Source organism: Vombatus ursinus, unplaced genomic scaffold, assembly GCF_900497805.2.
Source record: "Vombatus ursinus unplaced genomic scaffold, bare-nosed wombat genome assembly UNPS02014789.1, whole genome shotgun sequence".
Classification (NCBI taxonomy): domain Eukaryota; kingdom Metazoa; phylum Chordata; class Mammalia; order Diprotodontia; family Vombatidae; genus Vombatus; species Vombatus ursinus.
Genome location: NW_020954567.1, coordinates 5,535,683 through 5,562,848, shown reverse-complemented (window position 1 = coordinate 5,562,848; position 27,166 = coordinate 5,535,683). Strand labels below are relative to the sequence as shown.

The 27,166-nt window shown below is 37.8% G+C and overlaps 1 long non-coding RNA gene and 1 pseudogene across 1 annotated transcript in view; one reads left to right on the top strand and one right to left on the bottom strand.

Moving 5' to 3' along the window:
- The window catches only part of LOC114047674, a 31,764-nt pseudogene extending 15,614 nt beyond the window's left edge, over positions 1-16,150 (bottom strand).
- An 8,965-nt stretch (positions 16,151-25,115) lies between these two features.
- Positions 25,116-27,166, top strand: part of LOC114047660 — a 40,519-nt gene continuing 38,468 nt past the window's right edge. Inside the window, exons 1-2 of the long non-coding RNA XR_003569642.1 lie at positions 25,116-25,255; positions 25,697-25,933. This is a non-coding gene — a long non-coding RNA (uncharacterized LOC114047660). The remainder of the gene's footprint in view (positions 25,256-25,696; positions 25,934-27,166) is intronic.

The window sequence follows — 27,166 nt, the reverse complement described above, 5'->3', positions numbered from 1 at the left end:
AGTTTTAGCCCTATGTTATTTTCTACCTATGTGCATTTACCCTTCAGCCATTTACCTGAAACATATTTCCTCCTAATCTCTAACTTTCAGAATCCTTCTCTTCCTTTAAAGCTAAGGGCAAATAATTGAAAAAAATTATTCCAAAAAATTTGTTTATCTAATTTGAGGTTTGGGTCCCATTGCCCAGCACTGGGAAACATACCATTGGGAGCTAACATTTATATCACACTTCAATGTTTATAAAGAGTTTTGCCATATATTATCTCATTTGACCATTACGATATAACCTGATGAGATAGGTGCTATTATTCTTCACATTTTACAGATGAGGAAATTGAGGCAGAGAGAGAATAAGTTACTTGTCCAGGCTCACAACTAGTAAATGTCTAAGGCAGGATTTGAACTCAGGTCTTTTTGACTTGAGGTTCAGCACTTCATCTAACACTGAACTATCCTCAGCCACAGCTGAGGATACCTGCTCAAGAGCGAAGTATGGATGGAACTTTGTTTCCAGGGTCATTTCTATGTCACTAGAGGTGTTCTTTGCAATCTCAGGAATGGGGCTAGTTAACCCTAAGGTTCTCAGCACTGGTACAGCTGAAGAATTTGAGCTCTTTCTCGCATATCTTCGTTCACTATAATTTAGAGAGGGGGAGAAATGACAAAATTTTGTTTCAAAAGGCTATTTACCCTTCTAACCTTATCTTCTACTATTTCCTCTACACATATCTTCTGCTTTATTTTACCTGCTCTATTTATCATTCCCTGAGTTCTCCTCATCTGTAAAATGAGAGGATTTGTCTAAGTGGCTTCTGGAATCCTTCCCAATTTGACATCTATAATTCTGTACCTCCTGAGCTTAGCCTTACAGGAAGAGAAAGATCCTGAAAGAGAGAGGGAGTGCTTTTCAGGTATAGGGTAAATGTGTAGAGGTAGAAATAGCATTTAGGGCTGTAGTTAGTAGTACAGGTTGGCTGGAACAGAGTGTGGGAAAAGTAGTAAGATGAGATAAGGCTAGAAAGGAAATCTGGCTCCAGATGGTGTTAGGACTTAAGAGGTCTTAAACCCATTTTTTGGCTGTATATGGGCTTTGATACATGTACATACATAGATACACATACACACAAACACACTCCTCTTTTATTTGGTACTTTCCCTCAGCAATGCTGAATGGTATGTTTAAAGTAAGAAGTATTGATATGGTTGTGGTAGAAAAATCCGTGCATTAGTATCCTGAACCCTTGAAAGACCAGAGTTTTGCTACCAATCATTAGTATGATCTTTACCAACTTGAGCGTTAGTTTCCACATTTTGTGCAGAAGAGATGACAATAAGCTGTGGCTTCTTTTTTATTTTTGTATCCCCAGTACCTAGTACAGTGCCTGATGGTACATAGCAAGCACTGAATAAATGTTTTCTTAATATAGTAATTACTGCCTTTCAGGGCCATTAGGATCAAGTTTTATAATGCGTGTGACAGTTACTCTGGAAAAATCTAGAAAAAAAATCATACAAATGAAAGGCATTTTGAGTCAATGGAGTAAGCCTCTAACATGATTCCAATTAAACTTCAGTTTCCTTGATATAGAGAAAAAAATCATCTCACAAACCAAGGTAATTAGGCCTTAGGAGAAAATAAGAACTTACTTCATATCTCCGGACTCCTCCAATGTCAAAGCTTTCTTCAAAGCAAGTGAGTTCCGGTCCTTCTTCCAGACAGCTCTTAATGGCACCTAGTCCACTGACCCCAGCTCCAATGATGGCAATTTTTTTCACTGTCATGGTTTCTTACAACAAGAAGATTGCTAAAGAGGTTTTTCACTTCTTCCCTTGGGGGTAAAATAAAATCTTATTCCTAAGTATTCTATTCCTCTAAGTATTCTATAATGTCATTATAATTTCTTAAAATTCCCAGGTCTTTGAAAACATGTTACTAACATAACATGCCATATTACTATGAAGAACAAGGAGTGGAAAAACAAAAATAATATGATTATATAAATAGATGCAGAAAAACCTCATGACAAGATATAGTATATATTTTTGTTTTTTTAAAAATAACAACAACCAAGATCCAGCATCATATGAATGGGAATAAACTAGTGGCCTTTCTAATAAGATCAGAAATATAGCAATGATAACCACTGACATTCCTACTATTTGTTAAAGTGTTAGAAATGTTAGCTATAGCAATAAGACTAGAAAATGAAATTGAGAGAATAAGCCTAGGGAAAGAAGAAATCAAATTACTACTTTTTTGGAGATGGTATGATAGTTTACTTAGAAAACCCTAAAAAGCCAACTAAAAATTAATTGAAACAATAATTTCATCAAACTACCAGGATGTGAAATAAATCTGTGTAAATCATCAGTATTTCTGTATATTGCCGACAAAACTGAGCAGGAAGATACAGAGAGAGAAATTCCATTTAAGACAAATACAGAATATACAAAATACCTGGGACTTCATGCAAAATATTTCAAACTCTACCAAGACAGACACAGAAAGTACAAGAATACAACTACAAAATATTTTCTTATGGAAATACTGACCTAAAACATTACAGAAATGTTAATTGCTCAGAGGTGGACCAAGCCAATATAATAAAAATTAGACTACCTGGATTAACTTACTTAATCATTGCCATACCAATTAAACTATCAAAAGAGTACTTTTTAGTGCTCAAAAAAGTAATGATGACATTAAACTGAAGGAACAAAAAGCCAAGAATCTTAAGGAGACCTACCAGTAGCAGATCTCAGAATATACTTCAAAGTAGTAATTATCAAAATTATTTGGTACTGGTTAAAAAAAAAGGTCAATCAGTAGAACAGATTATATAAGCAAATGAACCTAGTAACTTAGTTGGGTAAACCCAAAGACGTTAGTTATTGGGATAAGGACTCACTACTTGAGGAAAACTGATGGGAAAACTAGAAAGCAATGTGGTAGAAATTAGGTTTAGACAAACATCTCACACAATATGTCAAGGTAATCTATAAATGGTAATCTGTAAACGTGACTTAGATATAAAAAGTCACAGCAAAAATAAATTAGCTGAAAAATAACAAATTACCTCTCAGACCTATGGATAGGAGAGGAGTTTATTACCAAACAAGTGCAGAAGAGGATCACAGAAGAGAAAGTGGACAATTTTATCACTTGAAATTAAGGATATTTTGCACAAATAAATTCAATGTAACTAAGATTAATAGGGAAACAGTTAATTGATTAAAAAAGAAATTTTTGCACCAAATTTTTCTGATAAAGGTCATTCCTTTAACAAATGGTCAAAAGATATAAACAGGCAGTTTTCAAAGGAAGAATTCAAGCTGTCAATACCTTATGAAAAAATGCTCCAAATCACTAATAATTAGCAAAATTCTAATTAAATAAAACCTGAGGTTTTACCTTATACCCATCAGATTGGTGAAGTTTATAATAAAGGGAAATGATAAATGTTGGAGGGAGTGTAAGAAAACAGGCACATTAATATATTGTTGATATAGCTGTGAATCAGTTTGGCCAAACTGACAAGCAATTTGGAACTAAGCTCCAAATGTTACTAAATTGTGCATATCCTGGATGTGATATACAACGAAATCATTCTGAGGCCTATACTCTAAAGAGATCAAAGAAAGAACAAAAATATCCATATATACAAAAATGTAATAGACCTTTTAATAGTGACAAACAACTGGAAATTCAGGGAGTGTCCAGTAAGCAGAGAATTGCTGAAGAAATTGTTTTATTAACGCAATGAAAAACTATTGTGCAATAGGAAATGATAAAAAAAAATCAGTTTCAGAGAAACTTGGAAAGACTTTATGAACTGATTCAGAGTGAAATAAACAGAACCAGGAGAACAATTGAATAACAACATCATAAAGACAAATACACGACAATTAAGAGTTAAGAATTCTGATCAATGCAATTACCAAATATAATTTCAGGTTATGATGATGAAGCAGAGTAAACATATCGCACAGTTCTGATGGAATCAGGATGCCAAATGAAAAATGCATTTTTGGATATGGTCAATGTGGGAATTTGCTTTGTTTGATTATGCATATTTATTACAAGGGTTTTGATTTTCTTCTTTTTTTTCAATGGATGAGAGAGAAGATAAATTGTTAATTGAAAAAAATTATTTGTGCTAAGAGACACTTCACAGTACAAAAACAAAAAAAAATCCCATAGTTAACTTCATTACTTTTATTCATTATATTTAGACTACATAGTTCATAAAAGTTTTATGTCTTCTTTTAGCTAACTGATCTAGCTTGTTAAGTTTATGATTGTCATGTCATATTATTTAGATAACTGATCTAGCTAGTTAAGTTTATGACTGTCATATTATTACAGCAACCACTCCAATTAGCTCAGCACTAGGATGTATAGGGCAAGAAATGAGTAAAGATAGTGGAAGGCCCAGTGCAAAGGGTACTGGATAGACATGGAGTCAGAGGAGCTGGGTTCAAACTCCACTTTTATCAGCTTACAACCTGTGTGACCGGAGCACACATCACTTAACATTTCTGGGCTTCAATTTCTTCATCTACAGAATTAAGGGGCAGGACCAGCTGGTGTCTAAGGTCCCTTCAAGTTCTAAATCTATGATCCTATGATCTTGAACCCCTCACTTGGCTCTAAGATGAGCCATTCAAGAAAGTTCAAATTTTCATTAATTCTTTGTAATCTGCTTTAAGGCAATCACAGTTTTCTTTCAGCCCATCTAAATCCAAGTCCCCACCTACCCTCTAAAACCTCAAATAAAGCTTCTACAACACTTAAAAAATTCTTGAGGCAGCCTTACTTTTCAAAAAATTATTGGGACTACAAAATTTCTGCTATCTTTTCTCACCTTGCTCTACGATTCCCCAAACCACTCAATTCATAGAATGAACACATCTATTGATAGTAAATGCTTCCAGAACAAGGTGACTATGGACAAGCTACTTAAATCTGAGTGACTCAGGTAACTGTCTTAGATTACAAGTTGATGAATTGCCAGGCTGCATTAGTGAAGGGAGTTTCCACTCAGGGAGTAACCGACAAATTAAGTCATCTATTTCTAGTCTTCTTCACTATACACTGAGAATTCTATCCAAAAAATAGACAGCTAGGGTGCAGGCTATTCAAGTTTCAGCAGCCTTATTGCCTTGTTTTTGTTGTTATTGTTATCATCATCATGATCATCATGATTTTATGATTTATAGTTTCTTTTGACACAATTTATTTAAATTTCTAATTAATTTTAAATCCAGGGCAATGCTATTTTTTTTTTTTGTTTGTTTTAGTCTGAACCTCTAGGGTCTCAGAGTATAGAAACTTCCTCTACTGACCATAACTGACAATTCCTCTGTGACTTCAATCAGTAAGCTGATCAATTGCAAATATTTATTAAGCAATTACTGCCAGGCAATCTGCTAATTGCTAAAAATACAAAGAAAAAACAAAAACAATCCCTGCCATTAAGGAGCTTATATTCTAAAAGGGAAGGGCAAGATATATAAATTAACACATATAAGATAACTATAGAGAAGATGGAAGGTAGCCATAAATGTACAAGCACTAGTAGCTAAGGGTTCCAGGAGAGACGTCCTAGAGGACATAGTGCTTGGGCTTAGAGGAAGTTTGGGTTTCTAAAAGTCAGTGGTGAGAAAGGAGAGCATTCCAGTGATAGTGGGTGGATGGGAGCAGTGTGTGGGAGGCACAGCAAGTCAGACAGTATGTCTATATTGTAAAGTTTGTGGAGGGGAGAAATACATTAAAAAAGTAGAAAGGTAGGGAAAGGCTAGGTTTTAAAGGACTTTAAAATGCCAAATAACGGCATTTTATATTGGATCTTAGAGGCAATAGGAAACCATTAGAGTTTTTTAAATAATCGGGTCAGACCCGTGCCTTGCAAAAAAATCTTGGCAGTAGTTTGGAGGATGTTTTAGAAGAAGAGAGATTTGAGACAGGGAGTACAGTTAGAGGGCTATTGCAATAGTCTAGGTGAGAGGTGGGGAGGTCCTTCTTGAACTAGGGTGGTGGCTGTGAGTAGAAGGCAGGGGACATATTTGGGAGATTTTGCAGAGGAAGAAATAGTAAGATTTTGCAATGGATTGGATGTGTGAGGTGAGAGGGAGGAATTAGGGATGACACCTGGAAGAATGGTGGTGCTCCAGACAGTAATAAGGAAATTCAGAAGGCTGGCTTTCAAAAGAAAGATAATGAATACTGTTTTGGATCCACTGAATTCAGGACATGTATAGAACATCTACCAAATGCCACCGCATAATCATTGCACCCTGTTGTTTTTTTTTTTTTTTCACTTAAAAAACTGGTTTATAATCTTTCATTGTATACTGGTTGCACAGTATAATTCTGTTCATCATGCTGCTTGAAAGGTAAATAGAACAGCAATGTATTCACCAGTGGCACATAAATACACATTTATCTCTCTTGCATTGAGAACTGTGAGCCTAGAATTCTCAGTGCACGAGCATTGTCCGTTATTTCCAAAAGCTGACTTGTATGGTTTGTTTGAAGCGCTGCAGTACTAACAGTATTGTCACTCAACCCAAGAAAGAGTTGTAGGCACAAGAGTAATGGGTGGGCATAAGTAAGTCACACTGTATCTTCCCAATTTTAACATATGTTTATGAGTATTCTGTGCATCCTAATCTTGCACCAAAGACAGTTTAGTAATAAATTATTTTTAAGCAATACAGGCACACTTTTTTTTTAAAGCTTCACATAATGGTTGCACCCCACTTTATTGCAAAAAAAAAAATTTTGGCATACTATATCAGATTGTGCTCCATCTTGGGGAGGGAGGGGGAGAAAAATTTAAAACTCAAAAGCTTATGGAAGTAATTGTTGATAAATCAAAAGAAATTAATAAATTAAAAAGAATTTGACATAAAGCTGTGCCGATTATGCGGTAAAATATGGTAGTTCAAAATGTTCAAAAGACAGTTGGTAATATGGGAATAAAGCTCAGAATAGAGACTAGGACTGGATAAATAACTATGGGGATCATTTGCATAGTCAGGCAATAGATAACAAGTGTTTATTAAGCCTTTACTATGTGTCAAGCATTGGGGATAAAAACACAAGCAAAAAATAAAGGCAGGTTTTGAACTCAAGGAGCTTACATTCTAATGGGAGAAGACAATGCAAACAGGAACAAAAAGAAGGGTGTGGTGACAAAGTCTATAGTCAGAAACACAAGGGGAAGAGGATTGAAACATGATGGGCTGTGCCCTACCCCCAAAATGGAGGCCCCAGATGGAATTTGCCAATGGTAGAGGGGGCTGGGCATGGAGGGTGATGATAATTGAAACCATGGGAGCTGATGAGTTCACCAAGAAAGAGTAGAGAGAGAGAAAGGAGGGTCTAGGATAGAGCCTTGAGGGATACCCATGGTTAGTGGATATGATATGAATAAAGATCCAGCAAAAGAGTATAATCAGTAAGTCATAATGTGTAGGAAAAAGGGAGACAAATAGAATTAGAGTCATGAAAACCTTGAAAACAAACAGAGAGGATAGAGAATCCAGGAGTAGAAAATAGTCTAAACAAAACTTAAATGTAGAATCTTGTTAGAAACAAAGAAAAGTGAGGGATTTTGCCCTTTCCTGCCAGGCTAAACCCTTTTAGCCCCAAATTAAACTAACCAAATACTTCACTATGGACTCACTTAGGATGGATGTCATGGGACTACTTGAGTGGACATCTTGAGGCCCCCTTCTTTCTGCTGATTTCTTCCTCATAAGAGGAATTGGTATAGCTATGCACCACTGTTATCTTGACTTTTGTTCCTTGGAAATGTATCCAGCGGCTAATCAGCAATTAATATGCATAGTAAGAACAAGTGCTTAAATAATTACTTTCTTCATACCTATGAATTCACAGGTGGCAGTAGGTATGTAGCAGTAGTTTGTAATTGGAGATATGCTTGTCAATCAACACTCTGTGTTGGAGGCTGCATTAATGGGAAGAAAAATCATAGAATCACTTGGAAGAATTCTAAATCGAAATAAATAAACCCAGAGAAAATGGACTCTAAGACACAATGTGCCTTCTCTCTGTTAATCATTTCCGACTTCTCTTATATATAGCTTATTTGTATGTATTTGCTTGTTTGTTTGCTGTCTTACCCAATAGATTGTGACCTGCTTGAGGGCAGGTACTGCCTTTTGCTTCTTTTTGTAAACTCTGAGGCTTCTCTCAGTCTTAATGAAGGTTAATCAATTGATTAATAAAAAGGCACATTTTACATAAAAAAATTCATGCTAAAATCAGTACTAAAAGTTGAAAATAATTTGGTTGTTGAGGGGGTATTTAAGGTTTGTCTGCTAGCAAAAGTTTTACTTTTTTTAAAGTTCTAAAATTTATTTTAAACTTAAGTGCAAAATAAGAAAAGGAAAAAAAATATTGCCATGTTTACAGGAGAACATAAGAGAGGATTCAATGTAAAGCAATAAATTTCCATTTCAAGAAAACTTTTCTTTTTCTTTTCTTTGCTTCCTTGTAGGTTTTCTTTTGTTATCTGCTATGCACTTTTTACTTTATCCACCCCCCCTCCACTGCCCAAGAAGGCTACAGTTAAACACGGATATATATGTGTATGTGTGTGTGTCTATATATATATATATATATATAGACACACACACACATATGTGTACATATATATATATACTTACACACACATACAAATATATATATATATATATATACACTCACACATATATGTAAGATGTACTGTGCTTATTTCTACTTGTCATATGTTTCTCTTCAGGTGAATAGCGTCTTCTTTCATGAGTCCAAGTCTTTCCATGTTTTTCTTTTTTTAAATTTTATTTATTTATTTTTTGCCTTTTGGTGAGGCAATATGGGGTTAAGTTACTTGCGCAGGGCCACACAGCTAGTAATCCATGTTTTTCTAAATCAATCAGCTCATCATTTCTTACACCACAGCAATATTCCAACCCAATCCCATTCTAAGAGATTGTCTATGAAAGTTTTTTCCCGATTTTCTCCATTCCTTCTATTCTTGGCTGCATAGGTTTTATTTATACAAGAAAATTTTAATTTAAAATGATCCAAATGATACATTTTATACTGTGAGGCATGCTAACAGTTTGGTTCCCACAGAATTGATAAGAAAACAGGACAGGGGGAGATTAGGTTGTTGATTAACTGATTTCTTGGTTTACTGGTTTACACAAATATGTAAACAAGATAAGGGAGTGAATGGGATAATATAGGGTGAAGCCCCCTTAGGGGAATGAACTAACCCCAACCTCAGTTACTTTTCATACTTATGACTGTTGTGAGACTGCGCCCAGATGCCTTGCAGCACATTCTGGCTAAACCAGATGTTCCACGTGGCTAAACCGGATGTTCCACGTGGCTAACCGGGATGTTCCGGTAGTGCAAAGAGACCACTCCCCTCTAACTCGTTTCAAACTTCCTTCTGTAGAAGTTAGAATTCCGCAAATAGATTGTGCCCATAATATACCCAGCCAATGGGTTGATGTGAAGGGGATTAGGGCGGGGACATTGCGGATAGGGTTTATATATTCTGCTTTACAAGACACTCTGATGCACGTCCTGGCTGGAGCCATCTTGAGCGAATGCTGCGTGTGTCCTTTCTCATAAGAAAGCAATAAAACTCCTTTTTGCCTTTCTTAAGAAAAAGTCTCTGATTTGATTATTTTGGGGGTCACAAATACCCCATACAATACTTTAACAATTCTCTCATCTTATAATATGGTTTAAAGTCTGATACTACTGGATCTGCTTCCTTTACATCTTTTTTCCCCATGGTTTCTTTGTTCTTCTAAATAAACTTTGTTATATCCAGTAAGATAATTTTTTAGTAATTTAATTGGCATGGCATTAAATAAATAGATTAGTTAGGTAAAATTGTCAATTTTTATTATCTTGGCTTTATCTACCCATAAACAATAAATAGTACTTCAATTATTAGATCTAACTTTATTTGTTTAAAAAGTGTTTTATGTTTATATTCATATAGTTCCTGTGTCTGTTTTGGCAGGAATAGGCAGGTATATTTTATACTGTCTAGTTATTTTAAATGGTCTAAAACAATATTGAATAACATGGCTATAATAGTGTAGTTTCCCTATTTTTCTCTTTTGATTAAATCTATTTTAGTTTTTAACTTTGTCTAAAATCACAATTACTACCCCTGCTTTTTTTAATATAATAAATTCTACTCATGACCTTTATTTTTTGAGCATATCTCTCATTTTTATAGAATTTTCTGAATACAACGTACTGTTGAATTCAAAATTTTAATCTGCTACCAGTTTTCATTTTATGGGTAAATTCATCCTATTCACATTCTAAGCTATATTTACTTGTTGTACATTTTTCCTTCTTCCTGTTTTTCCTCGCTAACCTTCTCACCCTATTCCTATCCCTCCTCACTCCTCTGTTTACTTCTACCCACCACCTTGCCCTCCTATTCCTTAACCTATCTATCCCTCCAAAAATCCCTCCCTTATCCTATCCCCCACCCTATCCCCTTGCCCTCTTATTTCTTTCTGAATATAGAAGACTTTTCTACATACATACATACATAGCTACATCTATATATTGTTCCCTTTTTAATCCATTCTGGATGAGAGTAAGGTTTCAATACTACCTGCCCTCCCCCTTCTTAGCTTCTTCTGAATCACTTTTCTTTTTTTGCTTCATTCATATAATTGTTCCTTTTAATCTCTCCCTACAGTTTTATTTTGTTTTTAGAATCACCCCATCATACTCAACTCGGCCCACTCCTTTCTTTCAAACTACCCAAATAAAAATGACAGGTATAACAGAACTGATAATATCTTCATACGTAAGAAGTAAATAATTTGACCTTATTGAGTCCCTTATAATTGCTCCTTAATGTTTGCTTTATATTTCTCCTGGATGGTATGTGTTGAATTTTCCTTTAAATTCTGCTGTTTTTGTCACAAATACCTGAAAGTCTTTCAGTTCGTTAAATGTCCATTTTTTTCCATCCAAGATTATATTTAACTTTGCTAGGTAAGTTACTCTTGGTTGTAACCCTATCTCTTTTGCTCTAAGAACTATGGTCCTTCAACATAGTAGCTGCTAGATCTTATGTAAACCTTATTGTAGATACACAATATTTCAATTGCTTTTTTCTTCTTGCTTCTAATATTTTCGTCTTAACTTGAGAGCTTTGAAACTCGTCTGTCATATTCCTGTGAGTTTTCCTCCTGGGATCTCTTTCAGGGGTGATTGGTGGACTTTTTCTATTTCTGCTTTGCTTTCTTTTTCTAGAACTTCAGAGCAATTTTCCTTGATGATTTCTTGTAATATTATATCAAGATTCTTTTTTTTAATCACAATTTTCAGGTAGTCTGAATATTCTTATATTATTTCTCCTCTATCTATTCTCCAGATCAGTTGTTTTTCTGATGAGATGTGTCATATTCTCTTCTATTTTTTCATTCTTTTGATTTTGTTTTATTATTTCTTTGTCTTAGAGCATCATTAACTTTCCTTTGCTCAATTCTACTTTTCATGAAATTATTTTCTTCCTTAAATTTTTGGTTCTCTATTTCCATAATTTTCTTGATTTTCTTGGATTGTTCTTTTTTTTTCTTTCCTAATTTTTTCTTGATCTCTCTTATTTGATTTTTAAAGACCTTTTTAAATTCTTCTAAGAAATCTTTTTGTGTTTGGGACCAATTAATATTTCTTTTTTTTTTTTCTTTTTAGGCAATTGGGGTTAAGTGACTTGCCCAGGGTCACACAGGTAGTAAGTGTCAAGTGTTTGGTCTGAGGCCAGATTTGAACTCAGGTCCTTCTGACTTCAGGGCTGGTGCTCTATCCACTGCACCACCTAGCTGCCCCTCAATTAATATTTCTCATTGAAAAAGGAGTGGCTTTTAAGCTCTATTATCTTCCTCTGAATATGAACTCAGATCTTCTCTATTCCCATAGTAACTATCTCTGGTTGGATTCTTTTTCCTTTGTTTGCTCATTTTTATTTATTTATTTTTGTTTTATTTTAGTTTTAGCAGCTATTAGTGTGATCCAAATCTAGTCCTGAGGTATGGGGAGTAATGCCCCAAGCTTCAGGTCCTTCTTACTATTATTTTTTTGAGATCTATCCTGGGGCTCAATTTTGGGCTCTCCTCTCCACTCCTAAGCCACAGCTCTAGGCTGTCCTGCAGGTGATTTTACTCCCTGTGGTCCCTCCAGTGACTGCAAAGTACAGCTGTCCTCTCTTCCCTGGAACTGAAACTAGGGAGTCTGCCCTGCTGCAAGTGCCCACAGCCAGCACGGTCTTCACTCCTCTGCTACTGTACTCACTAGGTGTGTGCTAGTACCATCTTCCTCCAGTCACAGCCTGGGACGCATCTGGTCAACAAAGCTGTGGCTGGCATCCCTTGAAGTGGAAAGTCCTTCAATCTTCTACTCAGTGGTCAGAGCCCTACACTGTCTGCAAGATGAAAGTTTCTAAGGCTGAGGCTGCCTCCCAATCCTAGGTGCTCCCAGGGCTTGTGTGTTGATTCCACAGAGTTGACCTGAAAGTGTATGCAATTCACTCAGGGTGAACCATGTCTTTTCTGGGGTCTTCTTAGGTTCTTTTAGAACAGCTGCTTTCCCCTGACCACTTCTCTACATTCCCTCTGAGGCAATGTGCTGTCTTTTTCTGTGGAGGAAATTTGTAGAGCCAAAAGTTTTCTGACCTACTCTGCCATCTTTCCAGAATCCTCTCTATCAAAGTTTTTTTTTTTTTTGAAGGGATAGAGAAATTTAGTCAATCTATTGCTATTTTCAATACTACTCCATTCTTGCTCAATCATTCTGTCTTATTCTTCTGGTTGCTTTTTCACAACTCCCCTCACTTTCTTTTTTCTAGTCATGGAGAGGTTTTGATAGCCCATTAAAAAAGATAGTTAAAAGGAATCAGATTGATTTCCATACCTGCTGATGACCAGCTTCTGAGTGTTTTCTCCAAGACAGCTGAAAAAGGTACCAGGTCACTTTCTATCAATGGCTCCAATTTTAAGACTTGGATCTTTTCTCTGCCTTAATGAATTTTTAACACTACAGGAGATTAAAGAAACATTTCTTTCTCAGGCAAAGCAGAAAGCAAATTCTAAAACAATATAATTACATAAGCAGAAGAGTCACAAAAATTCAACCTTTAGTAGTACATCAGAAATTGTTAGAAATGAAAATTTCTATGACTCACCTGTAGGAAAAAGGATATTTAGATTTGGCCAATGAAATGGATTATTAAATACTTGGCACCCAGGGAGAATATGTAGGACCTATTGGCACCTCTGCTTTCTCCCAGACTGAGCCAGCTCATCCTTTGCCTTTATGTGTTGACTAATATGCAAATTATCTAGGTGTTACTTTCTTTTTCCCTTGGCTTTAAAAATTGAGTTGCAGGTATAGAGATTGGCACATTGTCACATTTTTCTAAATATAGTCATTTCTCTTGTCCTCATTAAAGAGAACTAAATCCAGGGAATATGCCAGGTAGGACCATCATATAGACCAAGGGACATGATCTTGAATGACAATGTGATGATCATATGACTCCTAAAAAAGGCAAGATAGTCAATTCAATTCAATGAATATTTATTAAGATCCTACAATGTGTCAAGCACTGTGCTAAGTCCTGGGGATACAAAAAGAGGCAAAAGACAGTCCCTGCCCTCAAGGAGCTTACAATCTAATAGGGGAGACAACATGTGAACAAAAATATACAAAAAGGCAGTATTTGGAGGTTGTAGAATTTTGCCTTTAAATAGAAGAAGAAAGAAACCAGGATGGTCTGTACAATGACCATCTCTTAACCTCAAGACCAACCTTAGTGACTACCACCACCTCTTGGCACCGGTAGGGAGGAAGGATAGAATAAAATAGAAAAATTGAAGTGCCCTGCGTGGATCTTTCTGTTGACTGCAGATCCCATAAATTCAATTTGATGGACATTATTCAGGCACCTTCTACACTGTACTAGGTATTAGGGACCACAATGTCATAGATTTAAAGCTAGATGGGACTTCAGAGGTCATATAGTCCAACCCTTGCATTTTACAAAGGAGGAAACTTTGGTCTAGAAAGAGTGAATGTCTTGCTCAAAATTGTGGAGGTAGTAAGTGGTAGGGCCAAGACTGTGCTTCCAAGGAGTTTTTGTCTAGTGACACTATTTTGTATTTATTTTGAACATGTTTTTGTCTATATCTGATAAAATGTAAGGTCCTTGAGGGCAGGGAGAGTTTCATTTTCATTCTTGAATCCCCAGTGTCTAGTATGTAGTAGGAGCTTAATAAATGCTTGTTTATTGATATGGTATATAGACAAATGAGTGTGACAGGGTAGAATGTAATAAGCAGAAAATGAGATGTCTAGGCAAAATGCCCTGAGAAATCATTATCCCCTGAGGTTTGGTTAAGGCTTTGTGGAGGAGGGGGCACAAATGTTGTGTATTGAAGGTGTGATGGAATTTTAATGAACAAAGATAATGGTGAAGGATGGAATCCACTGTAGGCATGAGGCAAGACAAGAACAAAAAGAATGGCAATATGAGATGGATGGGTAAGAGCACAGATGGGAGGCAGACCACTTTGACTGGAGTATGTCAAAGGGAGAGCTATGAAATAGGAATGGCAAGACAGGATGGAGCTATATGGTAGGGGAATGGATTTTGGTCTTCATACCTCCAGCAGTCACCTAGACATGGTACCCCTGTCCCACACTCCACCAGAAACTTGGGCTCTACCCTTGGCTTCTCTCTGCTCTGATAAGAGAGCCTTTTGTCTTACCTTGCTGGGAACCAGGACTCTATATACTATTTCCTACAGTGTTCTTGTCATGCCTGTCTATGGGTACCTTCCCCAACCTCCTTTTCCACTATCACTTTATGTGCTGTCCTATCTCATGAGAACGGAAGCTCTCTGAGGGCAAAGACTGTTTTATTTGCTTGTATTTATATCCCCAGCACTACTCAAGCCAGTGCCTGGCACATAGTAAGCACTTACTAATGCTCTATCTATTTACCTCTATCATCTCTCTCTCTCTCTCTCTCTCTCTCTCTCTCTCTCTCTCTCTCTATCAATTTGTCCATCCATCCATCCATCTATCCATCCATCCATCCATCTAGCTGTCCATTTATCTATTTATCAACCATCTATTTGTCTATCAATCTATCTATCTATCTATCTATCTGTCTATCTGTCTGTCTATTTATCTATCTATCTATCTATCATACAAGAGCAACCTAGCCCCATTAGAGTTTTGACCATAAAGTACCAGGCTTCCTTGCATAGCTCTTAAGTGGTGTTTGAAGATGCTTCCTCTTTTGTTCCCTTGGTAGGAAGGGATCAGGGATCTGCAGTTCTGTTAAATCTTTCCTTTTTGATATTCCCCCTGTCCCTATGACCTCCAGCCACCTCTTCTCAGGATTATGGGGAGGGTAGGGGTGGAATAGACACTACAATGCCTGGCATATTGGATCATTCTAATCTTTCTTACTATTCTGATATAGGTATGAAAAAAATCCCTTTTCATCTTATTTTGCTGGAGAAAAAAATAAAAAAATTTCAAAAAGGAACAAAAAAGGAAAATATAAAAACAAATGAGCTAGGTTTTCATCTACATCAGGGATTCTTTACTTTTTATATGTCATGGACCCCTTTGGCAGTCTGATGAAGCCTATGGACTCCTGTTCAAAGTGATATTTTAAAATGTATAAAATAAAATTCAGAGCATTACAAAAGAAACCAGTGTTATTGAAATAGTCATCAAAATTTTAAAAAAGTTCAACATTAAGAACCTGGTCTAACCTGTCTGTCACTTCATTAATTCAGGCCCCTCCGCTTCACAACTTTCTTTTGCACTTCTGAAATAGCATCCTGTTCTCCCTGCCTCCGATCTCCCCTCTCTAATTTGTCCTGTGCATCATTGCCAGATTAATCATCCTAGCTCTTAGCACGTCCTTATAATTAAAAAACAAAAAGTACCCTTTAATGATTTCTATTGCTTACAAAATGAAATTTGGATTCCTTATCCTGGATTGAAAGCCTTTTCCCATCTCACCCCAACTTACCTTTACAGCTTTTCCTCTGACTACTCTGTATGTGTACAGGTATCCTACTTTCCAACAAAAGGGGAATATGCACTGTTCTCCAAACACACCCTGTATGTTGATGTCTCTGCTCCTTTGTACATTCCATTCCTTTGGAATGATCCCTCCCATATGAAATTATCCTTATCTACCACTCTTCTTTCTCAACCTGTTGCAACCCTCCCTATCCTTAAAGGCAGCTCAAATGTTTGAAATGCTGCCTCTCTTGTGAAAGCTTCCCTGAGTCTTCTTTGTTGCTGCTAAGTCATGTTTCATGTTGCAAAAGAAAACACACACAAAAGCAAGAGAAATAAAGAAATTAAAAAAAACTATTCTTCAATCTGCACTCAGAGTTCATCAATTCTCTCTTTGGAGGTAGATAGCATTTTCCATAATGGGTCCTTTGGAGTTATCTTAGATCATTCCTATACATAACAAACAAAATTCAGAAAGAAGAGCTTCAAAGAGAATTTCCATTCAAAATAACTACAGAATTTGTAAAGTATTTGTTTTTTTGAGGTTTTAATATTTTCTCAAGCTGTATTTTTTAATGGTAATTTTTATTTATTTTTTTATTTTCAACATTTACTTCCACAAGATTTTGAGTTCCAAATTTTCGCCCCATCTCGCCCCTCTCCCCACCCCAAGATGGCATTCATTCTAAATACCCCTTCTGCTAGTCTGTCTTCCCTTCTAACTCTCCCACCCTTCTCTTATCCTCTTCCCCTTCAATTTTCCTGTAGGGCAGTATGGATTTCTGTACCCCATTTCCTGTATTTCTTATTTCCCAGTTGCATGTGATAACATTTTTTTTAAACATGTGTTTTTAAAACTTTGGGTTCTAAATTTTCTCCCTTCTCCTCCCCACCCACCCTCATTGATAATGCAAGCAACTAAATGTAGGTTATATATGTGCAGTTATGCAAAACACTTCCATAGTAGACATGCTGTGAAAAACTAACTCTATTTCCCTTAATCCTATCCCGCCCACTCATTTATTCTATTCTTTCTTTTGACTCTGTCCCTCTTCAGAAATGTTTGCTTCTGATTACCCCCTTTCCCAATCTGCCCTCCTCTCTATCATTCCCCTACTCTCTTGTCCCCTTCCCCCCCCATTTTCCTGTAGGGTAAGACAGATTTCCACACCCAATTGAGTGTGTGTGTTATTTCTTCCTTAAGTCAAATCCTATGAGAATAAGATTCACTCATTCCCTCTCATCTTCCCCATTTCTCCTCCACTGTAAGAGCCTTTTCTTTTCTGTTTTTTTTTGTGGGATAATTTATCCCGTTCTACCTCTCCCTTTCTCCTTCTCCTAGTATACTCCTCTCTCACCCCTTAATTTTATTCTCCAGATATGACCCCTTCATTTTCAACTTACCCTGTGCCCTCTATCTATCTATATCTATATATACATACATATAATTTTTTCCCCTCCAACTACCCTGATACTGACAAAGGTCTCATGAGTTACAAATATCATCTTTCCATGCAGGAATGTAAACAGTTCAACCTTAATAAGTCTCTTATGATTTTCTCTTTCCTGTTTACCTCTTCATGTTCCACTCAAGTCTTGTATTTGAAAATCAAATTTTCTATTCAACTCTGGTCTTTTCATCCAGAATGCTTGAAAGTCCTCTATTTCACTGAATGACCATTTTCCCCCCAGCAGGATTATACTCAGTTTTGCTGGGCAGGTGATTCTTGGCTGTAATCCTATCTCCTTTGCTCTCTGGAATATTATATTCCATGCCCTGTGGTCCCTTAATGTAGGAGCAGCTAAATCTTGTGTTATTCTGATTGTGTTTCCCCAGTACTTGAATTGTTTCTTCCTGGCTGCTTGTAATATTTTCTCCTTGACCTGGGAACTCTAGAATTTGGCTACAATGTTCCTAGGAGTTTTCCTTTGGGAATCTCTTTCAGGAGGAGATCAGTGGATTCTTTCAATTTCTATTTTGCCCTCTGGTTCTAAAATATCAGGACAGTTTTCCTGGATAATTTCTTGAAAGATGATGTCTAGGCTCTTTTTTTGATCATGGTTTTCAGACAGTCCAATAATTTTTAAATTCTCTCTCCTGGATCTATTTTCCAGGTCAGTTGTGTTTTCCAGTGAGATATTTCACATTGTTTTCTAATTTTTCATTCTTTTGGATTTGTTTCACAGTGTCTTGATTTCTCATAAAGTCACTAACTTCCAATTGCTCTATTCCAATTTTTAAGGAAGTATTTTCTTCAGTAATCTTTTGGACTTCCTTTTCCAGTTGGCCAATTTTGCTTTTTAGGGCATTCTTTTCCTCCTTGGCTTTTTGGACCTCTTTGGCCATTTGGGTTAGGCTATTTTTTAAGGTGTTATTTTCTTCAGTATTTTTTTGGGTCTCCTTTAGCTAGCTGTTGACTTGTTTTTCATGATTTTCTTGCAAAACTCTCAGTTTTTCCTCTACTTCTCTTACTTGCTTGTCAAAATTCCTTTTGAGCTCTTCCAAGGCCTGGGACTGATTTATATTTTTCTTGGAGGCTTTGGATGTAGGAGCTTTGGCTTCATTGTCTTCTTCTGGTTGTATGTTTTGATCTTCTTTGTCACCAAAATAAGATGATATAGTCTAACTTTTTTTGCGCTGCTTACTCATGATCCTGGCCAATTACTTGAGTTTTAAACTCTTTCATAAGGTAAGAGTCTGCTTCCAATGTGGAGAATGTACTGTCCCAAGCTTTGGGGGTTTGTATAGCTGTTTTCAGAGGTACTCCTAGGGACCTATAAATTTTCAGTTCTTCCAAGGTGGTATGATAAGGGGCGAGGTGTTTTCTCTCCACCACCACACCAAGCTCCACCGCACCAGCATTCCTCCTCACCCCAGGACCGCCCCTCAGAACTGTGACCCAGATCCAAGCACAGACAAAGCAAGAGATTTCTGCCTCAGCACTGGCAAAGAGATCCCTGCAATCCCCCTGTGATTGGACACTTGATTCCCACTCAGTCTGTGGGCCGGAAGCTCAGGAAAAAGCCTTGGCCCCGGGCCGCGCTCGAGACTTGCGGCTGGGACCTAGCTCCTCTCTCACCGCAGTCACAGACTTTTCCCACTGACCTTCTAAGTTGTCTTTGGTGTTCAGGGGTTGAGAAGTCTGGAAACCACTACAACTGCCCACGATTTAGTCCTCTGAGGCCTGCTCCAGGATCGCTGCGGCCTGCATGCCCACTCTGAACTGAGCTCTTCTCCCCGCCTGGCGCGATATACGTTTCTGATCAACCATCCAGGCTGTCTTTGGCTGGAAATTTGTTTCACTCTGTCTTTTTGTGGGTTCTGCTGCTTTAGGATTTGTTTAGAGCCATTTTTTTTAGGTATTTGGAGGACTTTGGGAGAGAGCTCAAGACAGTCATTGCTTTCCCTCTGCCATCTTGGCTCCGCCCCCCCGATGTTTCCTGAGAGCTCAAGTTGTATTTTTAAGTGGTGCAAAGTACAGCATTTGGAGGGGAAGGAGACTAATTCCACACCATATGGAAGATTCTAAAATATATCCATTAATTGCTAAAAAAAAAAATTAGTGTGAGAATACAACAGCCATCCAATTTTGCTTCCTAGTGATGTTACTGTGTGCACAGTTACACAGACTCTTCCCTGCTTATGATTTTGTTTCCTAGCAGCCTTTTTATATGTAACTCAGCCAACATGAATGGAACCATAATACCACCTGGAATTAAGTACTACATTATTGGTTTAATCGCATCAAACTGACCCATTTGACCCTTCTTGGTATTTAAAGCTCTTCACCATCTGCTTCCAAACATCTTTCCAGATTTATTCATGTTATCTACCCCTAAATACTCTAGATTTCCTCCAAACTAGTCTCTTTGCCATTCCTTCTATCTCCCACCTGTCTGCTCCATGTCTGGAATACTCTCCCTCTTCACCTTCACATCTTGGAAAATCAAGTTCCCTTAAAGGCTCAATTCAGGCATTGCGTAGTGCATAAGGTCTGGAAATAGAAGGGTGTGTGTGTGTGTGTGTGTGTGTGTGTGTGTAACAATGATAAATTAAAGTCAATTGACAAAGATAAACTATAATTTTTATTGAAAGAACTGACAGATTTGATTGATCATCCACTGTCAATGAGATATAATAATAATAATAATAATAATATTAACTTTTATATAGTGCTTTAAGGGTTGCAAAGCACTTTATATATGTTTTGTCATTTAATCTTTGTAACAACCCTGTGAGGTAGGTTCCCATTTTACAGATGAGAAAACTGAGACTGAGAGAAATTAAGTGACTTTCTTTTAAGTGCTTAAGGCAGCATCTGATCTCAGGTTTTCTTGACTCCAAGTCCAACACTCTTATCTTCTGTGCCACCTATTTGAAAGATTCTGGCAAATAATAGAGATACCTTAGGTCTGGAGTATGGCAAATATTGTCCTGATCTCCAAAAAGGAGAAGAGAATACAATCCAAAAACAAAAGAATAATGAATTTCACCTTGATTCTTAGAAGGATTTGAAGACAGCTTGTTAAAGAGATGGTTTGTGTGCACGTAGGAAAGGAAATGTTTTCTCAAAGGGCTAAAAGCAGGCCATGCTGGACTAACCTCACTTCCTTTGCTGTCAGGGTTACTAAACTGGTGGGACATGTGAATGTTGTCTGTAGCTTAACTAGATTTTAGTAAAGTATTTGATAAAAGCATATCATGTATTCTTGTAGAAGAGATGGAGAGAGGTGAGTTAGGTTTGGAGTAGGGGTGAGAATAGCTGAATCTAGTTCCCAAGGGTTAGATCTCTGACCAACCCGAACTAGTTGTATTGATTTGAATGTTCTTTAGACGCCTTTGGAACAAAATTAGCTCATCCATAGCCAATTCCACCAATTTCAAGAGCCCTCCAATCTCCCCTTCTTGTACCTCTTCCTGTACTTCCTTTTAAAAAACTGACCCCAAGTACTCTCCTTGGCAGCTCAAAAGCCCCAGTCTTCCTTATTTTCTCATAAAGAAGTGTTGGTGTATTCTGGTCTTGTCCCTGGGAAGATTCAGGTGGTGGTGGTGGTGGTGGTAGTAGGTGGGTGGGTGGGGGTGTGGGAGGGCATATGAACAGTCACATGATAGCATGTGATCCCTTTTGTTGTCCACTAGCCCTTCCCCTCTAGGGTTACTTTCTTCTTCTTATGTCAATATCTTCTTGTATATATATATATTTAAAAAAATCATCTCCTTTATTAGTGTACAAGCTCTTTTATTAATATACAGTATATAAGCTATGGAAGGACAGGGACTTTTTGTTTGTTTGTAATTTTTGCCTTTATCCCTATCACTTAGCATAGTTGCATGTACATAGTAAATATTTAATAAATGCTTCTTGGTTGTGACTAATGTGAAAATACATTTAATAGGAATGATAAGTAGAGCGTAAAGCAGATGGCACACCATCTTGGGGAGGGAGGAGAAACTAAAAATTAATTAATAAAAAAATAAGTGCATGTTGGTTGATTTGATTAAAGACAGAACTTCTCAAGTGTATTAAGTAGTAGCACAATGGGTAGGGTGGCATAGGCATACATATTTCCTTTTTAGAGAACATGCTCCTCCTCCTCCTTAGTAAACCAGCTCCTATATCAGGCAAGAGGTTTCTATCTCTGGTGCTAAATATGCTGAAGATGACATGCTAAAGCTGACATGCTTCTTCCTATTAACTCTGAAAGCTCAGACTCTGTTGGTCAGTGGGATGGTCAAGGTCAAAGAGGCATGGATCTGGATTCAGACTTTGAATCCTGGCTCTCCCTACTTACCACTGGAGTTGTCTCAACCTTGGGCAAGTCATTTCCATACTTGGGATTTCTTCATCTGTAAACAGTGTGCTGGACTAAATGATCCCTAAGGTCTCTGCCAGCTGTCTGATGTATTTCCATTAGTAACCTTCCTTTTGGAAATGGGGGTTAGAGAGGAGAACAAGCGGGGGGAGGGGGAAGAGGGAGAGAGAGAGAGAGAGAAAGAGAAGGAGAGGGAGAGAGATTGAAGGAGGCAGGGAGAGGGAGGGAGGGAGGGAGGAGAGAGAGAGGTCAGATAGAGACAAAGGGTGAGAGAGAGAGATGGAGAAGCGGGAGGGAGAAGAAGGAGAAGAGGAAGACTGACTACTACTGGGCCAAAGGAGCATACATTTTATATCATCAGCAAGCACACATGGTTGTGTTAAATTAAAACTTTTGTTGAATTTTATTGAAATCAATTAGCTAGAATGGAGTAACAATGGTCAGATAAATTTAGTAGTTTCAACACATGATTTGGATTGCTTCGTGGTCAATCTTATTTTTTAACCATTTGTTTATAATTTAGGAGAGTTATAGTGAGCACCTGTATTCACTGTGATGTGAATTCTCTATTATATAAATTTCAATGTCAAAAAAGCAGAAAAAAAATGAAGCATAGTATTCTCATTAAGCTTTCTGCTTAGCTTATTGTAGCCCAAGATTAATATCTGTTAGACTTTGGGCATCTAGATAACATGTGCTCCCAAAGTTTTAAAGACACAATCTATAGTCATTGACTATGGCAAGAGGGGTTTAGTAATGTTGATAGGCTGTTGATACCTTTCAACTTATACACCACAAAGAAAACATTAAGGCTCTTTTGACCTGGGTGGTTTAAAATTGAATAATGTTCCAGGGACAGTAGAAAGGTAGAAAACCAGAGAGCTTCCCTAGTACTCTTGTGATGTCAGAAGAAATTGAGAAAGGCCTCTAGGATATTGGGTGGATCTCTTATGGCAAAATTATGGGGGCACAACAGCACCAGATGAGTAGGCAAAGGTGAGTTGCAATCACTTCAATGGGAAGAACTTTCATAGGTTCGTTGAGTATTTGAATAATAAGCCCTATGCCTGGGCCATCTCCAGTTGTCCTGATCTATATCTCGCCACTGGACCCAGATGGCTCTGGAGGTGAAAGTGAGGCTGGTGACTTTGCACAGCCCTCCCTCTCTTAAATCCAGTTTGCTTGCATGTCATGGCATCACCTTCCTGATGTCATGGTCCTCTTCGAGAATGAAGAACAAACAGCAGCAACCTATTTGGGTGAATGTCTACGACTAGATTTAAGGACGTAACTCAGAGATACCACAACTCAAAACTGGTTTATTCATCTGCTCCCTGTCTTCCATGACTGCAACTCTAGGAGGTTCCCAGTTTATCATCTGACTGTCTTCTAAAAGCCTGTTTCTTAAGTTGCATGTTTGTGACATAAAATAAATATTCCAACACTGATAACATCAGACAGGTTGGTTAAGTTCCCAGGACAGCCCAAGAAAAGCTTCTTCATCATCCAGAATGAATGTGAGGTATCGACCTGAAAAAGCACAACTCTCTGTAATCTGGCTCCTTATCTTATTGTTCAACTGAAACAGCTCTCTCCAAAGTTACTGCTGATCTCTTAATTGCCACATCTGATGGCCTTTTCTCAGGCCTCATCCTTCTTGACCTCTTTGCATCATTGGACAATGTTGATCCTCCTGGATAATTCCTCCCCAGTTGGTTTTCATGGCACTTCTTTCTCCTGGTTCCTTTTCTACTTGCCTGATTTCTTAGTCTCTTTGCTGGATCTTTAACCGAGTCACGTCCACTAACTATGGGTGTAACCTAAGGCTCTGGCCTGGGCCCTATTCTCTTTTCCCTCTATTCTATCTTTCTAGGTCAGAGTGATCAAACACAGGCTGTGTGAAATTGTAATTGGGAATTATTTAGCAAAAGAAATAAAAATACAATGAACAAAGGTGATGTTTATATGAGGTTTTCTAAGTCAATGTGCAACTGCAGGAATTTTTGTGTATGATTTAGTGATCCCTGTTTCTGGTTGAGTTTGACCCCACTGCTCACCACTGCATTCAATTAACATCTCTACATAGATGGTTCCCAGATTTATGTATCTAGCTCTAGTCTTTATCCTGAATTAAAGTCCTATACCACAGACTGCCTTTTGGATAGCTGGAACTGGTTGTCCCATATGGCCCTCAAACTCAGCATGTGTGTAACAGAACTCATTGTCTTTTCTCCAAAACTTTTCCTTTTTCTGAACTTTCCTGTTACAGTCAAGAGCACCACCATCCTCCCAGTCACCCAGAACTGTAACCTTGGTGTCATCCTTGATCCCACACTTTGACTCACCCCACATATTGAATTCTTGACAAAATCTTGTCATTTCTAGCTTCATAACATATCTCTTATATATAATCCCCTACTCTTCACTCATATAGCCACGACTGCCCTCATCACCTCTTGCCTGGACCATTGCAATAGCCTTCTAGTTGGGTTCATTTTTTATTGTCTCAAATTTATTCTTCAGGAGTGTAGGGGTAGAGGATGGGACAGACAAGAGAGATGGGGCCATTGACTTGTCAGCTGGATCATAGACATGACTCCTTATTATAATTGTACTGAAAGCGCTCTGGGTACCGAGTGTCCCTCAGAAAGGTTTTGTGTATTGGGATATCGATTATACTGCTTATGGCCTTAGGCACAGCAAAGGGAAATTACTGATAACTTTGAGCCACAAGGTCAGTGACAGACTTTTTTGTAATACCTTCGGAATCCTTCCTTATTCCTTTAGATAAATGTAGTGTTATAGACATAAAGTTGGTGGGGAGAGGAAGGGTCAGTAAGAGAAGAATAAAGATTGCTGAAACACACCAGCAATATTCACTGGCTTGAAAACAGAATAGAAAAGGTAAGTCATGAGGGGTTACAGAGGGTTGGGGATTAGAATAATGCTAAGGGGGTGAAGTGTTTCAAAGTTGGAGGAGATTGCAAAGCTTGCCGTAGGATCAGGACTGGGTGAAGTGGGAAGTAAAACCAAAAGAAAGGACTGGGAGAATTGGGAGGGATCCAAATTCTGGAGATCTTAATGAGGGTGAATCAAGCCTTATCCCCCAGCATTTCCTGGCTCCTGCTCTGTGACTTTGCCAAACCAAACTATTTACGATTCCCTGGGTGCATTTGGTGATTTCCTGCAGATGCCCAGGCAGGAGCAGCTCAGCATAGATCAAGGGGCACGTCCCCCTAACCACGGGGCTGGAAGACTCACATCACTGCGCAGGGCCACCCTCTTCTCTAGCCAAAGGTATATTTCTTCGGCCACTTCAGCCACTTCAATGAATCGGTAAGCACTTATTAAGTGACTACCTTGTGCCAGGTACTGTGATGAACAGGTTCAGGAGGGGTAAAGGCATTTCATAGGTGGAACAACAGGAGACTGTGGTCAGAGAGGGCAATTCCAGAGTTCTTACAAGGTGGCATTGTTGATAGAATGCTGGACTTAGAGTCAGGAATAGCTACCTCAGAACTCTGCCTCCAACACTAGTTATGTGACACTGGGCAAGTCGCCTCCAAGGGTTGTTGTGAGGGTCAAAAGAGATAATTGATGCAAAATCGTGGTTTAAAACTTAAAAAAGGAATGGGAGACCTGCTAAACCATGCTAAGGCCTCTGTGGGCTGCATATTGACTTAGAAAACTGCATATTAACATTGTCTATGTTTGATTTTATTTTTTAAATTTATTTTGTTAAATACTTCCCAATTATATTTTGTTTTGCTTCTGCAGCACTCAGAAGAATTGCTTGCCAGGGGCCCACGGAAGTGTGTCGACACCTCTGATGTACTTAGCAAACATTAAAGCCTCTATGTAAATATCCCCTATTGCCTCAAAGCAAGAACAGTTCCAAGTAATAATTAACGTGTGATCATGCCTGCAGATGATCAGAGTGGTGTGGACATGGAAGCCACAGGACTTGACGAAATCAAGGAACAATGACACCAGGGTATTAGAAAAACCATCAACGTGAGTACTGAAGTTGCTGAAGATGATAAACTATTCCCTGTTCAAGGGAACATGATACACTGGGGCAGAAGGCTAAAGGTACAGTAGGAGGTACTAGGTTTTGAATTCTGGTCATATTCCTTATAACTTGTGTGACTTTGGACAAGTCATTCAGTCTCTATGAGTCTCAGTTTCCTCATCTGTAAAGTGAAGTAGTTGGACTATGTCATATCTAAACTTCCTTCCAGCTCTAAATCTTATGATTCTACGAACCTGTGAGTCTTGCCCAAGATACGGTTTGTTGTAGGAGAGGGAGGAAGAGAATTTGGAACTCAAAAATTTTTAAAAATGAACATTAAAAATTGTTTTTACATGTAATTGGGAAAAATAAAATATTATTTAAAAAAAGAGCATGGTTGGTTCCAGGAGTATGCTGGTAAATATTTACCAACGGTTAATGGTTTCTCTGTTGAAAAATGGAGACAGAACACATTTTCAAGTCAAACTGTGCCTCTATCACTTTCTTAAGACCAGACAGTCAACAAAGCAATAAAGCAAGCCTTGATTTGTAACGTTTGTCACTTCTGAAGTGTACATGTTCACACTGAACATTTAACAATTGGTTCTTCCTAGTTAGTTGACACTGACTCCAGCATACCCCGATTGGTTCCAAAGTTGGGATCAGATCTGATCCTATAGTTAGGGGTTTCAGATTCAAAGGTTAAAGGGATGGAGCATTCCCACATTTGAAAGAGGTCTTGTGCAGCAGATAGGTGCTTGGATATGAAATCATCTTGTTTTTGCACGTAGCTTTCAAGGCTGGTCTAGGAAGAATTACCAAGTAAGAAGAAAATTTGTCTCTGTCCTTCTCGCTCTTCCACTCTGTGCTCTCTTTCCTTTCAAAAACATGTTTCTGGAGAACTTATTCCCCCTTTACAAGATACACTAATTTCATCTTCTTGCTAAACCTCTCTCGCTATCCAAGTTTATTCTCAGGAGATTTGAAACTCTTTACACTAAGACGTAAGTAACTGAGAACACTTTTAATTAGTTCAATGTTTCAAGGGTATATACCTTGGAATGAAGAGCAAACATTCAAATTAAAGAAATGAAAGGTGGAAAGGGAACAAACAAATATTTATTAAGCATCTACTATGTGCCAGGCACTATGCTAAGCACTTTACAAATATGGTCTCATTTGAGGTTCTCGTGGTAGAATTTCAGGCATCGGTTATAAGGGGGAATGAGTTTTTT